This window comes from Chiloscyllium plagiosum, unplaced genomic scaffold (genome assembly GCF_037043375.1).
Source record: "Chiloscyllium plagiosum isolate Xiang-an unplaced genomic scaffold, Cpla_swu_hap1 HiC_scaffold_16, whole genome shotgun sequence".
Lineage (NCBI taxonomy): Eukaryota > Metazoa > Chordata > Chondrichthyes > Orectolobiformes > Hemiscylliidae > Chiloscyllium > Chiloscyllium plagiosum.
Genome location: NW_028270154.1, coordinates 43257922 through 43270435, shown reverse-complemented (window position 1 = coordinate 43270435; position 12514 = coordinate 43257922).

Sequence of the window (12514 nt, the reverse complement as noted above, 5' to 3'; positions counted from 1 at the left end):
TGATGCACAAGGAGAAGGGAGAGAATATACTCCCAATAAAGTCTACCACCTTTAGACTCTGCTGAACATATTGGAGATGCTGGGCCAGGCAAGGTTATTGATGATTCATGTACCATTATGAGAGTGGAGCTTAGGTCTCACCAGTTGCGTGGTCACACATTGCCAGCAATTATGAAGTGTATATAGTCTTGAACTTCTTTGTCCTATGTTGTTTGAAGGAGTGGAGGTGGTTCCATGTGGCAACTCACAAGTAGCCACAAACCATGGCAACAGTAAAGTGATGGGTGTCTAATGAGATGGTACTCAGTATAAAGACTTCCAGACTGAAGGGACTGCACAGACTGTGGACTTTACCTCCATGGCGGCATTTTCACAGGTGCAGGGGTTTAGCAACTGCACCCTTGTGGCCATCAATCTGAATGGAGCAACCAGAGCTTCTGTTTCCTCATTGTCCAATAGTGTGTGACTACCACAAATATTTTATGGAGGTATACACAATTTCCTGTCTGGTTTCATGACCTCCATCTTGAGGCTATTGGGAATATATGGATCATTGCTAAAGGATGAAGATGAACTGCTGAAGAAATGGATGTTAACACCAATGCACAAACCTATAACAGATACATTAATTAGCTGTTATCTCAGCATAGTGAATACTAGAGAGCAAGCCATCAGACTCCTGAAAATGTAGTTCTAGTGCTTGAAGCAGTGGTGAAGAAACTCCAAGGGTTATTCACAGGATGGTGTTCATTCATCACGGCATAGCCCTCCACAACAATGTTACTTTGGAGGGGGGCGTGATGTAGTCAATGAAACACTCTGGAGGCAAAGGACAAAATGATGGAACAAGACATTCCTGCATCACCTTCCAATGGGTTAATTCCTTGACTGGGATGACAGGATATCCCAAGCTGCAGTAACAGTGGCAGACTCCTCATGAGGACACCTCCCTTCTTAACTCCATATGGATCACAACCTCACCTTTCCCACAATGATCCAGCATTTCCATGGTGGAGATGATGAGATATTCCCTTTTCTACAACAGTCCCTGAAAGTCAAGTCACATCCAGTCACACAGTGGTCCCAAACATCCATTTCATTCTAGTGCTTTAATTCCATTAAAACATCAGAATCATGGGAGTTTGGGTTCATTCAAGATCCATTTAACTACATTCAGTAATAAGCAATAAAAACAACATAGCACAAGTCACTCAAGTGTGACACGAATGGGACTATCAACATGGCACGTTCTGCGAGCTACCACTTTGAGATTGCTCTTCTTGAGATTGTGACTAAAGTAGAGGTAAGCTGTTCATATGTGAATCTATGTGTGGCTGTAATGTTTGTGATGCTGTCCCTGGTTTTGTAGTGCCGGTATCTCTGTAGAATGCCCCATCCAAGTTGATGCAAGGCAGCTTCAGGCTTGCTATGCAAATGGTTTCTCAGTTAAAGAAGCCAAGGGGCAGCTCATGGTGCCCTAACTTCATTCTTGTCGGCCCAAATCCTTTAATGAAGCACTTAAACATCTGAGGGAGTCACCAACTCATGTAAAATTAGCAGGTACTCCATGGGACTTTGTGCCATCAGTGCCATTGAATAGTCAATACTCAATGAGAATTTGGCTTACATCAGTGTATAGCTTTAAATAGCTTCAAATAGCTTTAAATTAAGGGGTGGTAGGTATAGGACAGATGTTAGGGGTAGATTCTTTACTCAGCGAGTCGTGAGTTCATGGAATGCCCTGCCAGTAGCTCTTTATGGGCATTTAAACGGGCATTGGATAGGCATATGGAGGATAGTGGGCTAGTGTAGGTTAGGTGGGCTTGGATCGGTGCAACATCAAGGGCCAAAGGGCCTGTACTGCACTGTATTTTTCTATGTTCTATGTTCTATGTTCTATCTCAACACACTGAGCTCAAGCCACTCCTACAGCTCTCCGTGAGGTTGCCTCACTCTCAGTAAATAAGCTCATGTATGTGTGTCATAGTGAAAGAAATCTTATAGATGGACTCCTCCATTCTCTGCCAATGGCTTCGTACAGTTCAGAGAACTCCTACATTTGAGCACACATCTCCCACTACTGCTTCAGGAAGACATGCCGTCTGGGTTAAGCCTGAGATTTTGATTCAGCACCAAGTTGAACATATCTGTGTCTGTCCTCCAACTGCTGAAGAGCACTGCACTCATCTGCGTTGGTCTGCCTTGTAGATGTGAGGTGTTACTTACCCTGTGCCACCCATCGTAAACTGATACTCCAGACATGATGTGTACTCCTGCATTGGTGAAGAATTTGTTTATCTCATGTGATGGTGGTGCCTTGAAATATATCTTCCTTCTCAAAGGGGATGCCAACATTATATTGGCGTTCTGAGGCTGTCAATAATATACTGGTGTTCTGAAGTTGCTCATTCTTGACTGATTCTGCAAGAGGACTGAGAATTTGTTAAAGAATGTTCTCCTCTGTTGGCAGCGTTTCTGCAGAGCAACAGTAGGTCCTGAGGGCTTACATATGGGAATGGAATAAACTGAAGAGAAGGGCGCTCCATTTCTATTATGGTGGTTGGCTGGAAGGAGATAGCCTGTTTCCCAGCCCACCATCACCAACTTCCTAATGAGTTGCCAGCCTGGCTATACCAATGCCACCTTCTCCATAGATCTAATGTCACCAGCTGGAGCACTTCAATGCCAGTCTGCTTGCGCTGTCTTGCGTTGTCTCCTAGAACCTGTGGACTCCCTCTCTACTTTGACTAATGTCTCATCAACTGTCTTACTGCCTATTTTTCCTTTGAGTTTTTTATTTACTGTTTATCATTTATGTGGGGGTTGCTAGCAAAACTTTGATTTATTGCCCATTCCTAACTGTCTTTGAGATGGTGGTGTGAAGCTGCATCATAGAGTCATACAGCATGGAAACAGACCTTTCAGTCCAACTAAGTCTACGCCAATCACATTCCCAAACTGAACTAGTCCCACCTGTTTGACCCAATTCCTGCCAAACATTTCCTACTGATGTACCTGTCCAAATGTCTTTTAAACATTGTAAATGTACCTGCACCTATCACTTTCTCTGGCAGTTCATTCCATGCAAGAACCACTCTATATAAAAAGGTTGTCTCTCACACTCTTTTTAATTATTTTTTCACTCACCTTAAAAATATGCCCACTAGTTTTGAACTCCCCCAACATTGGGAAAAGACCTTAGCTATTCATCTTATTTATGCCCCTCATGATTTTATAAACCTCAGCCTCCTATAAACTAGTGAATCAAGTCCCAGTGTATCCAGTCTATTTTTATAAACTCAAACCTTCCAAGCATGGCAATATTCCATGAAATCTTTTCTGAACCCTCTCCAATTTAATAATATCCTTCCTACAAAAGAGCAACCAGAACTCAACATAATACTCCAGAAAAACCTCAACAATGTCCTGTACAACCTCAGCATTATGTCCCAACCCCTATATTCAAAGATATGAGCAATAAAGGCTAAACACCTTCTTAACCACCCGATCTACCTGTGACACAAGTTTCAAAGAACTATGTACCTGAACCCCTAGGACTCTCTGTTCTACAATTCTACACAGGGCCCCACCATTAATTGTATAAGTTCTGCCCTTGTTTATTTTACCAAAATGCAATACCTTGCATTTATCCAAATTAAATCTGCCACTCCTCAGCCCATTAAACCAATTGATGAAGATCTCTTTGTAATCGTAGATAACCTTCTTCATTATCCACTATATCACCAACTTACTAACCATGCCTCCCATATTCTCACACAAATCATTTATGTAAATGACAAACAAAAGTGGACTCAGCATGTTCCCTATGAAACCCTGCTATTCATAGGGCTCCAGTCTGAAAAACAACCCTCCATCATCACCCTCTGTCTCCTACTGTCAAGCCAACTTTGTATCCAATTGGCAATCTTATCCTGAATCTACCATACAGAACTTTGTCAAAGGCTTTGCTAATGTTCACTTTGAAACGCTGAATTTGAGCTGCAGAGAGACTCGTGTTGTTAGGGGGAGGGTGTTCCAGGTTTTTGACTGATGAAGGAACAGTGATAAATTCCAATTCAGGATGGTCTGTGGCTTGGAAGTGACTGTGTCTTCACACATCCATTGCCCTTGCCCTTCTAGGTGGTAGAAGTCATGGGTTTAGACTGTCGAAGGAACCTTGGTGAGTTACTGCAATATGTTTTGTAATTGATACTGTTCCTGTTTATCATTGGTGGAGGGAATGAATGTGTGGCAGTGTCTTAGCAAAATTCCCCCATACTTTACAATATTAAAAGGGTTAGTTTTTTTTTTGTTGCATTTGTTTTTCATGATACAGTGAAAAAGATGTAGTCATAAGCGGTTTTTCAAAAAATATATCTCATTACTCCAAAGTAACTAGATTCTTCTTAACAAAATTTCAATACAAAACCAGGCTATTTCTTAATATTAAAAATTTGATGATTTTTTTTCCATACTCTTGCCTGAAACTTGCAAGCGGAAAAGAGAAAAGGCAGGTACTGGACTACACTTCACCCGCTTCCCTTATCAAGATCAAATCTATAGCCATCGCTCATGATGGAAGAGAGCTCCGAAAGCTAGTACTTCCAAATAAGCCTGTTGGACTATAACCTGGTGTTGTGTGATTTTTAACTTTGCTCAATCAGGAATGCTCTTACATAGAAATAGAAATATGTGAGATTTCCCTCCCATCTCTATTTAACACCACTTCCCAGGATCGCCATATGAAATGAAGCCTCAATAAACAATGCTAAAGGGCTTGTGTTCTTTTAGGGGGACAATGAAAATTATGGCAGCTTCCTCTGTCTAGTCTGCCATCAAATACTTTGCTACTGAAATATCCTCACTATAGCACTTCTGAGATTTTATACACTGCGACTGAGCAACTTCCTCTTGGAAGTGGGAATCTTGCTGGGATCTCACCATATGACTGATACTCATTTCTCGGAGAAATGGCTTAGGTTTATATTGGATTCAGGGAGACCGGCAGAGGAGGAAAAGAATCTACCATAGATAGCGGAATCAAGAGGATGAATCCATTGAAGTTTTGTCGCCTTTGAATACTCGGGTCTATCCCACAACAGAAAATGTATTCTTGAAATTCTGCAAAGATTTTCCTTGGTCTTTGGCCTCCACTTCACCAGGAAATCCACAGAAGCAGCAAATGGATGCCAGTAGCAGTGAAAGCAGTTCATGCTGCATTTCAGAGGGTGGTTCCTTGCACTACAATGGGAAACCGAGCATATCCTAGAATTTCAGGAATATCTACGATTTCCTTCCACCTACCACCTTTTACGGTACCCAAAATGTTGAGATCCATCACAGAGCCAGAAGCCTCAGCATCACCACTGGGATGTTGTGGAGGCTGCTGAGCCCCAGCTATGATTTCAGGCATTTGCAGAAGAATTAAAATAAAAATTCTGAAAAGCCAGTGATGAAAGGGTAACCTCTCAAGGAAATCGGTGGGACCACATATGCTGCATTCCTTGCCTGCAGCCCTTTCTATGGCTTTCGAAAACTATCCACCCTAGCCAGGAAGCTGGTGTCAGGGAGCTGGTGTCATGGGAAAAAGGCAACAGTTTGGCAAAATAGTCTTTAATATGCCTGTACATGTTTGATTTTTACCACCAACCTTCTTGGTGCGTGTAAGTTTTCTGATCCCATTGCCAGTAAGATTCTCCAGCAAGAGGATCAAATCTGATCCTCCAGAGCTCCCCATGAATCTCCAGGCTCTGGCGTCAATGCCAACCTCTCTGTTGCTCTCTCCACAGTTGCTGCCGGTCTTGCTAGATATTTCCAGTAACTTCTGGTTCTATTTCAGATTTCCAGTCCTCTCAGTACTTGGCTTCTGTAAACAAACTGCTGTGTTTGTTCTACAGCTCTAAAAGACCAAGTAAAAATGAAAAAAAAATCTTTGCCCGGGAATATTGCATAGATGTTTGCAGGGAGCCAGGAGGGAGTGGAGGAGACTGCAAATGATGAAATAGCTAACATGGAAGGGAACACAGAGTGTTAGCTGGATTTGAAACTAATTATTATATTGTAATTAAACATTATAATTATTCCTTCATTTCCAACTTTGTAACCAGTCCAATAGATGAGCTGCCTGGCAGCTGGGTGAGAAATCTGCAGCTGGTATTCCTTTGGAATAGTCCCTGGCAATCAGAAGGTGGTCAAGATATGAACTGGCTGTGATCTCAGTGGGGTCAAGGACAGGAGCGAATACAGATTGGAGGGTTGGAGCATTGGTTACTGATTGCAGGGAGGAAGAGAGAAATTTGGTAATTGGCAGACTGAAGCCTTAAGATTTACTTGATGGACTGGAGAGAGTATTACAGTTCCATCAGGCTTACAAGGAGAGTTGTAAAATGCACTTCATTTCTAGAGTCAGCTGCCTTTCTTGCACTGCGTGGTTTCCAAAGCCTTCACAGCCTCTGTTGACAAGGTGCCAGTTGCATTATGTGAGCCTGTATCCTAATGAAGTGTCGCCAACAGCACTTGTCAAATAAAAATCTTCATGCCTTGCTGGCTTGCCATGAAAATGTTGTGGTAGGGTTGCATTTAGCATCTTATAGAGTTTAAGCCTCTGAGGCCTTCTCTTCCACATTTACCATCAATGCTCCTGCCTCTGAACTTGTGTTTGGCAATTTGGAAAGGACACTATCAGACTGGACTGTGATTAACTGCATGAGTTGATTGAAAGGCAGATACGTTATTTTTGATTTCATCTGATCTAAATAATAGTAAAATATTGAATTAGCCACAACATTTTACAGATTAACAACAGAAACCTTTACGGCAAGAAACCTTTCTTGTATCCTTTCTATAACTATTTTAGAAACATAAGAATATACATTTATAACAACCATGTTTTTGAATTTTTTTTAATAGAACATAATCACTAAAAATGTAAATTTCAATGTTGACTTTGAGTTCCTGTCTCTCAAGTTAAAAGCTTGGTTTCAAGTTGCATTCCAGGGCTTATTATTCATGGGAGGGGTGGTCATGATGCTGTTCAACAAGCTGTTATGCATCGTGCAAATCTTCTAGTGCCCCTTGCCATTCTGCGAGAAGAGGGCCAAGACATGGAAAATAAACAGCTTTTTTTACAGTGGTGTACATTGACACCCTACTATTGATCCTGACCAATATTACAAACAGTAGAGGTGCCAATGTGCTTGGAAATTACACTTTCGTACAAAAACTTTTGCACGTGCCCTTCAATTTCTAAATATCCCTCCTTTGGTTAGGCTCAAAAGAAACGCACAGGTACTTTATCATATCTTCTGTTCTTGAGAAAACTGGAGACAAGAATTAAAACATATAAAAAACGCTGCTGGGCCTGCTGAATGTTTCTAGTGTTTTTTTAATTTCCAATTTCTAGTATCTGTAGTAATCTGCTTCAGTATGAATGTACAGAAAGGTCCTCCAGTTGATTCAAAGCATCTGCCTTTATTTAGACAGGCCCTCGCAAATATAGATTTGTTTAAAATTTCTGCAGCAAATTACTGAATGTGAGCTGAAAATCAAATAGTGAATCTGGGAACTATGTGATCAGTAAACCTTACCCAATCAGATTAAAGAAGTATTTACCATTGAGAAAGACATGGATGCGAAGGGAATTTGGGGAAATAAATAGTGATGTCTTGAAGAGAGTCCATGATACAGAAAAGAAGATGCTGCAAGTCTTAAAACACATTAAGTTAGGTAAATCCCTGGGACCAGATGCAGTATAACCCAAGACTTTGTGGGAGAAAATTGCAGGGCCGCGAGCAGAGATATTTGTATCATTGACATCCCCGGGTGAAGTGCCTGAAGATTGGAGGTGGCTAATGTTGTTTGAGAAAGGCTGCAGGGAAATGCCTTGTAACTACAGACTGGTGAGCCTAATGTCTGTGGTAGATACGTTGTTAGACAGGATTCTGAGTGATAGGATTTACAAGCATTTGAAGAGGCAGAGACTCGTTTGGGATAGTCAGTATGACTTTGTGCGTGGGATATCAGGTCTCACGAATTGGATTGAGTTTTTTGAAGGGGGACCAAGAAAGTGAATGAGGGCAGTGTGGTAGATGTCATCTACATGGACTCTAGCAAGACCTTTGGCAAGGAACCGCATGGTACGTTGTGAGTAAGGTTAAATCTCACAGGATCCAGGGAGAGCTAGCCAACTGGATTCAAAATTGGCTTGAAGGTAAAAGAAAGAGGGCGGTGGGTTAGCATTGTTAATCAAACTGGAGGCCTGTAACCAGAGGTATGCCACAGGGATCAGTGCTGGATATTTGTCATTTATATAAATGATTTGGATGAGAACTTAGGAGGTATGGTTGGTAAGTTTGTGGATGACACCAAGATTGGCGGTTCACTGGACAGTGAACAAGGTTATCTGGGAATGAAGTGAGATTTTGATCAACTGGGCCAGTGGGCTGAGGAATGGCAGATGGAGTTTAATTTAGATAAATGCAAAGTATTGTATTTGGTGGGTTAAACCAGGTAGAACTTACTAAGTTGATGGTAGGGCCCTGGGGAGTGTTATAGGAGAAAGAGATCGAGGGGTACAGTGTTGTAGCTCCTTGAAAAAGGAGTTACAGGATGATGAAAAAGGTTTTCAACAAGCTTGCTTTCATCAATCAGAGCATTAAGTATAGGAGTTGGGACACTTTGTTGCCGTTGTACAAGATGTTGGTAAGGCCACGTTTGGATTACAGTTGAAACTTTATTGCTGGAACAGCACAGCAGGTCAGGCAGCATCCAGGGAACAGGAGATTCGACGTTTCGGGCACAGGCCCTTCTTCAGGAAGAAGGGCCTGTGCCCGAAACGTCGAATCTCCTGTTCCCTGGATGCTGCCTGACCTGCTGTGCTGTTCCAGCAATAAAGTTTCAACTTTGATCTCCAGCATCTGCAGACCTCACTTTCTCCACGTTTGGATTACTGCATGCAGTTCTGGTCACCCTACCACAGAGAGGATATTATTAGACTAGAAAGAATGCAGAAAAGATTTACTAAGATGCTACCTGGACCGGAAGGTTTAAGTTATAAAGAGGTTGTATAGGCTGTGACTTTTTTTTCCTGAAGTGTAAGAGACTGAAAGGTGATCTTATAGAGGTCTATAAAATCATGAGAGGCATAGCTAAGATAGATAGCCAACAGCTTTTCGCCATGGTAGGGGAGCCTAAAACTTGAAGGCATATATTTAAGATGAGATGCAAGTGATACAAGAGTCCAAAGGGGCAATTTATTTAACACAGAGGGTGGTGAGTGTCTGGACCTTGCTGCCAGAGGTAATGGTGGAAGTGAGTCCAGTGGTGTCATTTAAGAAACATTTAGATGGCTGCATGGATGGGCTAGGTATGGAAGGATATGTATCAAATACAGGAAAATGGGACTACTTTAATTGTGAAAACTGGGTGGCATGGGAAAGATGGGCCAAATGGTCTGTATCCATGCTGTAGACCTCTATGACACTAATTGTGAAAATAACAGCATAAGACTGAGAATTAGGAAGAACAAATTACGGTGAAGAATTCAATGCCAAAATATGTTCAGAGAGAGTAAAAAAGAAGATAAATGTTTTATTTGCAATGTTGGTACGGTTAAACTATGCAACAGCAACGAGAATCTGAATGGATGAGACTATGCTTGTAATAGGTCATTGAAGTATTTGCCAGAATGACAAAGGTGAGTTATGTATCATGGCATTAAAATGGCTGAATAGGCAGCATTTGGAACATCTAAGGGTGATACTTTCTACCTACTTCACAAAATAGCCATTTACTGTCTCTCAATGCTAAGGTAAACAGTGTGCTGCCATTCTCACGATGGAGTAGTGCAACTTGGAGAGCAACTTTCCATTTCAGAGTTTACCTGAATATCTGTTCCCCTCCTGAAGTTTGCACATAAGTAACAGAAAGTTAAAATAGTCTTGCAGTTATTTTGACAAAATAATCTTGTGTTCTGAAGTCCAGTTTTCTTCAGTTTGCCAACAAGGGAAAATCTGAAATTGTATGAAATCTACGTTGTTGGGAATGATGGGAGCTGAAAGGGATTGAGAGCAGAGAACTTCATTTCCCCTCCTCATACCAACACACATTTTCACATATTCACAATTAGGTTCAAACCAGTTCAAACAATATGATTTTTCTGTTTTTTTGGGGCCACACTCGTTTTCTGACAGATGATTATTTTATCCAATGTTAAAATATTTACAATAGAATGTGATATACTTGAGGCCTCCAGGTGGCGATATTGATCAGTAATGGAGATCAGAATCTAATAAGAACTAAGTTTAAAAAAAATCACACAACACCAGGTTACAGTCCAACAGGTTAATTTGAAAGTACCAGCTTTTGGAATGCTGTCCCTTCATCAGGTAGCTGTGGAGTAGGAGCAAAAGACACAGAATGTTTATAGCTATAAATTCTGTCTTATGATTCCCCTCCACAGATACCCGATGAAGGAGCAGTGCTCCGAAAGCTAATATTTCCAAATAAACCTGTTGGACTCTCACCTGGTGTTGTGTGATTTTTAACTCAGTCCACCCCAGTCCAACACTGGCACCTCCACATAATAAGAAGAACTATATTAGGGTAACTAAGCTGAATAAAACAGCCACAGTCTAAGAGCTCTGGGGTGCAGTGGTAGTGTCCCCATCTCTGGTTTACACTTGCTCCAGAGGTGTACCATAATATCTCTAAACAAGTTGATGAGAAAATGTCTGGTAGGAGACACTATTTCAAAATAGTGTCAACCACATTACCAGTAGAAAGGATATTGTAATGCACTAGTGGTGTACCTAAAGGCTCAGACTCTCTGAATTTCCTGGACTGAATATTGCTGCAGGAACTGACCAGCAGGGTAGCACTGGACGTCCAGCTTGCAACTATAGCCTGAAGACAGTGGTGCTCCTCACATACCCCTCCTCAGACAGAATTCTGCACTGGCCCCAGGTTCAAACACTTCACTCAGGAACCTGAAAATTCACCTGAGGGAAGGTCCTATGTGTTCTTTTGTTTGATGTGGAGGGGTACCCTGTTTGGTCTGCTATTGCACACCATTCACTTCTACTCATTTGCGCACACCGTTTTTACCATTGGGTGGTGAAGATCCCCAATGGAGGGGTCTCCATGCAGGAGGCCTCCCTCTTTTGATCAGGGAGGAAGATGTTGTACACTGAAATCCCATGTGACTGCAAATTGCAATGGTTCATGGACTCCCAGCCCAATGGTTTATTCTGTGATAATGTGAAGTCTATGGTCCATGTATATATTGGCTGTGGGCGATTACACTCCCTTTGTTATTTGAAAAACCTTTTGTTATATTCTGGCTGTACATTGGCCCCACGCTCCTGACCTTTGGGCATCTGTTGTGGAGAAGTGTGGACACCTCTCATGGATCTGTCCCTGAGCCTGGCTGGATGAGCCATTAACGAGTCCAGGCAGTGGAGGGGGTCACAGCTACCTTTGTGCCCAGATGTCAATGGAGAGGGAGAACTCTTGATGCTTTTAGAAAAAGGTGAGCACTGCAGTGGGTGGAGACCTTGTTGCCCCCTCCAACTCAATTTTGATTTAATTCGCTCCCTTTATCCCTGTGTTTTTCTCTCCCCTTTGATGGTTAGTATTGCCAACTGGGCTTTGCAAAATTGATTAATTGAAAACATGGTGATTATTGATGGTAGAAATACCATAGGTGATTTGGTGGTGGAAAATGCTGTTTAGTTGTGTGTATTAACACTTCTGGACAATAAAAAAAAAGCAGTGGTCTAAGGGCTCTTGTGGTGTCCCTCCCTCTGGCCCAGGAGACTCATTCAAGTCCCATTTGCTCCAGTAATGTGCAATAACAATAACTTAGACCTGCTCTTTTAGATATTTCCTGACAAAATGAAAATGCAATGAAAACATGTGAGATGGTAAAAGGATATGTTCAGTCAGAGGGTTACTGAACAAGAATGAAATATTGCCGCACAGAAAAAAGCTTAACCAGAGAAGTGGACAGAGTACTGCACTGTATATTTGCATGTGTTAACAGTACAGTATTCCCCTCATACTAAGTAACAGTTTCCATTTTGAATGTTATTGGTTTACAAAGAGTGATTCCTTTGCAAATTTGACACTCTGCTTTTCTTTCAAAATTGGGGATAACTATGAAAAAAACTACAAAATTGAATCATTTATAAAGTCTTTACAACGTAGAAGGATGCATTTGGTCCATTGAGACAACACTGGGTCCCTGAGGAGCAATCCATTCAATTCTTGATCCCTAAAGTTCTTTATGTTTATTCTCTTCAAGTGTTCATCCAAGTTCCTTTTGAAATCAGTGATTGTTTCCATTTCCACCCTCATAGACAGCAGGATCCAGGATCTTGCTGCGTGAAGTAGTTTCTCATATTTTCCCTGCTATTACTTGTACAAAAACTTAAATTTGCAACTCCTCGTCCTTGTACCATCAGCAAAGGAAAGCACCTTTCTTTGTCTACCTTATCTAAGCTTGTCATAATCTTAT